Below are 5,510 nucleotides of genomic sequence, written 5' to 3'. Positions count from 1 at the left end.
GAGTAAGGGGAAAATGGGAGGGAGGGAGGAATGGGAGGATACAAGGGATGGGATAACCATTGAGATGTAATATGAATAAATTAATAAAATATAAAAATAGGTAATTATAAACTAAAAAAAATACATTGAAATAAAATTTGCTATTCCCACAAAAAAAAACAAACCCTCCCCTAAGGCTCATCCTATCCCCCTGGAAGTCTCTAGCTTTTTCAATACTCTTCTCCCTTGATCTGGATTTAATTTCCCAACCCGTGGTAGACTGGAAGAGTGGCCGCATCACCTCCTCTATTTGAACACCAGGTCCCAGTTGGTAGAACTTCCCAGCTGGGAAGGGTCGGGAGGTGTGGTCTTGCTGGAGGAGGTTTGAGCCTGTCCCAGTGCCTCTGTCTGCCTCCCACCTGCAGCCATTCCTGCCACCACACCTTTTTGCTCTGCTATCGTGGACTCTGACCCTTTGAAACTGTAAGCCCAATTAAAGGCTTTCTTATTTAAGTTACCTTGGTATTTTGGCACAGCTAACTCCCACCCTTTCCTCAGACCACAAGTGACCAGCACCAGCGTTTCCTAGCCAAGCATCTCCTGCACCCTTCCCTGGGAATCATTCCCCTGGCACCAAGTTCTTTCCCTGTAGAAATGTGTGACATGCTCACCTGTCTCTGTCCTGGTGTCAATGGGCTAACTACTTATAACAAAGCTGTAGCTCCTTGAGGCTTTTTGGACATTCTACTTTCAGCACATGGTGTTATGCCTAAGACACAGGAAGCACACAGTAAATATTTGTTGAATAAATAAGTGGATAAATGAAGACATACACAGTAATCTTCCCTCCTTCTCACAGTAAAATAATAGAAATTAATTACCTGGTACAAATTATTATTCATCTCAGAATACAGCCAGTCAGTCAATAAATTAGGACTAATTGGAGTGCCAAAATCTGTACTAAGCTGTGCAGCTTGGACAAACACGCAAAATACCCGGAAGACGGGAAGAAGACAGCTTCCTCACGGAGACTGTGACTTGTAATGGGCCCCACTAAGTTTCTTTTTGCCGGATCTGAAGCACTCTATGCCTCCACTTTCCATATCTTGAGAATGGACAGTTAAAAGTTACTGTTAATGGGCAGTGGGGCTGTAGCTTAGAGGTGAACTACTTGCCTTATATGCCAAGTTCGATCCCCAGCACTACAGGAAAGAAAAAATTACCACTAATGATTTATTAGGTTTGCAACTGGCTCCGAATGAATGAGCAGATACTTCTAGAATCTTGCTCGACCCAAATGAGGCAGAAAGCTTTGGACAAAATTCCACTTTCTGTCTGGCTAGTGCTGCAGGCTTGTGACTACTTCACCACCTCTGCCTTACAACTGGTTCAGAAGAGCCACTGTGTAGATCGCAGGCCGAGAGGCCCCAAGGCAGAGTGGTAGACAAGAGGGAGGTCTTTGAGGTTTTTCTCATGAAAACTGATTCCTACCAGAGAGAGAGAGAGAGAGAGAGAGAGAGAGAGAGAGAGAGAGAGAGCTCTTTCCTGCCCCTAAGCTAGCAATTACAGGAACCAAATTGTCTCTCGCAAGAGGTACTGTGGCTCTGGTGTCATTTTAACATACAATAAATTGTGCTGCCCATCAGGCTGCTAGAGGCCAGCCCTTGCTGGCGGGGTTCCTATGGCTCCCAGAAGGGGCCTGTGCAGATGTGAGGAGAAGTCAGCCAGCTGCAGCCAAATCCAGGAGTAACCCCCACTGGCTGAGGGAGTGTCATCCTGTCATGCGAGGGCGCAGCACATGCCTGAAAGGGCACAGCTTCAAGCTGGCACCAGCGACAGTTCTGCCAGACCTGTCTTCTATTTGTCAAATCCCAGCAGAGAGGAGAATAAACAATTCAAAGCAATACAGAATGAAACCATGCCACAAATGTGATGTCTATTATTCCAGCCGTAGGGGTGTGCGTGTGTGTACGTGTGTGTGTGTGTGTGTCACTGGCACTGCCAAGTCATTTCATCTTCTCCTGCCTGGATGGTTTCGGTACCTTTTTCATAGTTCTCATGACTCCATATTCCCTCCCCCTCCTCACCAGTCCTCTCTCTCTCTCCTGCCTCGGAACTCCTCTTTCAGGGCTAGGGATTTGGTCCATTGGGTAAAAGTGTGAGGACCAAAGTTCAGATCCTCAGAACACTTAATGATGCACAGCTCGAGCCCTTAGTGCTACTGCTGCGAGATGAGAGACAAAGGAGAATCCCCCAAGTTTTGTGACCCAGCTAGCCTGGGCTATGCAGATGGGAAAAAACAAACAAACAAACAAAACAAAACAAAAAACAAGAAAGAGGTCTTGTCTCAAGCAAAGTGGAAGACAAGGACAACTCTGGCTTCTACACTGTGGCATTTATGCATCCACAGCTACGCCATTAATGTGCATACACAGGCCATGTACACCCTCAGATATATCTTTTTTTTTTTTTTAACTCTCAGTGTTCATAAAACTTTCTTCTTTGGAAGCCGGGCGTGGTGGCGCATGCCTTTAATCCCAGCACTCGGGAGGCAGAGGCAGGCGGATCGCTGTGAGTTCGAGGCCAGCCTGGTCTACAAAGTGAGTCCAGGATGGCCAAGGCTACACAGAGAAACCCCGTCTTGAAAAACCAAAAAAAAACCAAACAAACAAACAAACTTTCTTCTTTGGCACCCTGTACTCCCACCAAACTGGTCACATCTCTACTGTAATGTACATCCGCATTTGAAATGTTTATACCCTATGGGATCTACAGGGCATATCTGAAATATTCCCCTTTATGACATCCCCTTCCATGCTCACCATGCAAGCCCTGAAGTTAAAAGCTACCTCTCCTCCCTCTAGGAAACAACATCGCCCATACTTACCCACTACCTATCACATGCTTTCTGCTTTAAGTGCGCCCGGCTGATACTATTAGTACTGGTGAGATGGGAGAGCTGAGGTCTAGGTAACTTGTCCAAGACTATAAAACCCACCAGCTACACAACCAGAGCTCCAACCCAGAACTGCTGGCTCCAACATATGCCATAATCACCGCACAGCATTCTCTCTTTCACCCAGAGAGGTGAGCTGGGATAGTGCAGCTCCTATCACCCAGGTGAGTTGATAACCTAAGCAGTGACGGATGAACTGCGATGCCACAAAGACCTTTCGCCAAGGCCCTTCGCCCTTGGAGCCCTTCCTCAGTTTCCGGAGCTACCCTGGAAATGGTTTGGGTTTTGGTTTTGGTTTTTGCAAAACATCCTACTGTGCTACATTTTAACCAAGTTTTGTCCTAGCAGTCCCTTTCCTAACCTCTTTCCATCACTGGCTGTGTCCAGAGTAGCCTTGGGCACTTAAGGATACAGAACAAGGGGAAGTGAATTGGGGAGCTTGTTGTGGGTTCTTTATTTTCATGCAGCTCATAGCTGGAGCTGGAGTTAAGCTGGAGCCATGCTGTTCTGTAGAAATGACTCTGGGGGAAGTCCCGCCTTTTCTACCAACAAACTCCAACCCAACTGGCTTCATGGTGTGGTGGTGCAGGGGCAGAAGCAGCATTGTGCAGAAAAATAACCATGATTTCTCATCCTGGCCTTTACCAAAGTCACAGCACAAACCTGTAGCTCTGTCCCCAAAAACAAATATATCAGTGAGTAGAGTCTCATGTTTTATGAATCCTATCAATAATTCAAAACAGACTTGATCAATTGTGTTAGAAGAAAGACAGGATTATCCTTTTTTATTCTGCCTTGAGGACATGACATGCCAAAACTGTTGTCACATGAGGGAACATCAAAGAGTGTGCAACTTAAAAAGTAGCAAGAAAGTACTGGAGAAATGTGCCAGCCACCTAATTAATTTTTTTTTTCAGTCTTGCTACTTTTCTGGTTTTGTGCTGTCTATCTGTTTTTGAAATGTATAGTTTATAATTGTCTATTCTTAAATTTTTGTTATTATATTTATGTACAGAAAACTTAGCAGTGTACATTTAACCCAGCTTGGTGGTGAGTTCTTTTTTTGTTTTTCATTTGGGATATTTTATTTCAGCAGAAAATGCAAAAAACAAAACCCCAAAACAAACAACAACAACAAAATTCCAGAGAAAGTTTAGGTTCTTATAATCCTTTCCATTACAAGATTAATTCATTCTGTTTCTCCAGTCTCTGGCTTATATACTGTGTAGTTAATCAAATGTGTTAACAAGTACCTCCTAATAAATAGCATGGATTTTTAAAATATATTTAATTAATTTATTCATATTACATCTCAATTGTTATCCCATCCCTTGTATCCTCCCACTCCTCCCTCCTTCCCATTTTCCCCTTATTCCCCTCCCCTATGACTGTGACTGAGGGAGACCTCTCCCCCTGTATATGCTCATAGGGTATCAAGTCTCCTCTTGGTAGTCTACTATCCTTCCTCTGAGTGCTGCCAGGCCTCCCCATCCAGGGGACATGATCAAATATGGGGCACCAGAGTGACAAGTTCTTTAGCCTTTGCCTTTTCCAGTTTGGCAATGCAAGGCACAGATTTAGGACCCAGGACATTGCCTCCCCAGTGGCAATGGATCTCATCCTATCTGTCTTTGTAATTGGTCCTAATAGCGTCCACCAGCTTAGCCAGAGCACCCTGTGTGAAGGCAACAGTGGTGCAATTCTTCCTGTGGACCAGCCGCCCCAGTCTGGCCTTTCCCTTGATGATGCAGTAGGGGACCCCCATCTTTCGGCACAGGGCAGGTAGGAAGACCACCAACTCAATGGAGTCTACGTTGTGAGCAATCACCACCAGCTGAGCCTTCTTGTTCTCCACCAAGGTGGTGACTCTGTTGACCCCTGCTCGAAGGACAGGTGGTCTCTTAGTTGGGATGCCCCCTTTCCCAGCAACTTTCTTCTCAGCACACACCAGTAGCCTTAGCTTCTGCTTTGTCTCTGGCCTGTACTTGGGGGCAAGCTTAAGCAACTGGGTAGATATTTGCCTGTCCAGGGCCTGGGTGAACCAGTTAATGGCAGGAGGGACTTTGAGCCGCTTATAGAGAATGGCCCTTTGCCACTGCAGCCTGATGTAGCGGGGCCATTTAACAAAGCAAGTGAGATCACTTTTGAGCTAGATGTCCTGCCCGATGCCAAAGTTCCTGGGCCTCTTCTCAAACATAGGATTGGCCACCTTTTTGGTCTCCTGTTCTTCACCACAGCTGGAGCCAGGGCCACCTTCTTCCTCTTGGCCTTCTTTCCCTTGGGCATCTTGCTGGGCTGGAGGAGAGAGCTATCTACCATCTTCTTTGTAATAAACATCCAATTTTATACCTAGCTCTGTATCCACAATTTTGCTTTCTTTTTCTTAAATAACTTTCCTCCTACTTGATTGCAGTTAGAAAAAGCCCTGGGTCTGCCTCCATGAATCCTGGTTTTGTTTGTTTGTTTATTTGTTTGTTTGTTTGTTTTAGACCAGCATCCTTGCTGTACAGATCTCACTTCTCCTTCTAAGTGCCCTTCCCATGCAGCTGCACTGCTGACTCTGGTCTGGAACGCA

At 45.6% G+C, this 5,510-nt stretch overlaps 1 pseudogene; it reads right to left on the bottom strand.

The window, feature by feature from the left end:
- Positions 1 to 4,469: 4,469 nt before the first annotated feature.
- On the bottom strand, positions 4,470 to 5,221 carry LOC127206538 (60S ribosomal protein L7a-like; annotated as a pseudogene).
- Positions 5,222 to 5,510: the final 289 nt, after the last annotated feature.

This window comes from Acomys russatus, chromosome 23 (assembly GCF_903995435.1).
Source record: "Acomys russatus chromosome 23, mAcoRus1.1, whole genome shotgun sequence".
NCBI classification, from domain to species: domain Eukaryota; kingdom Metazoa; phylum Chordata; class Mammalia; order Rodentia; family Muridae; genus Acomys; species Acomys russatus.
The sequence above is the reverse complement of the archived record's forward strand: the minus strand, read 5'-3'. Positions and strand labels throughout refer to the sequence as shown.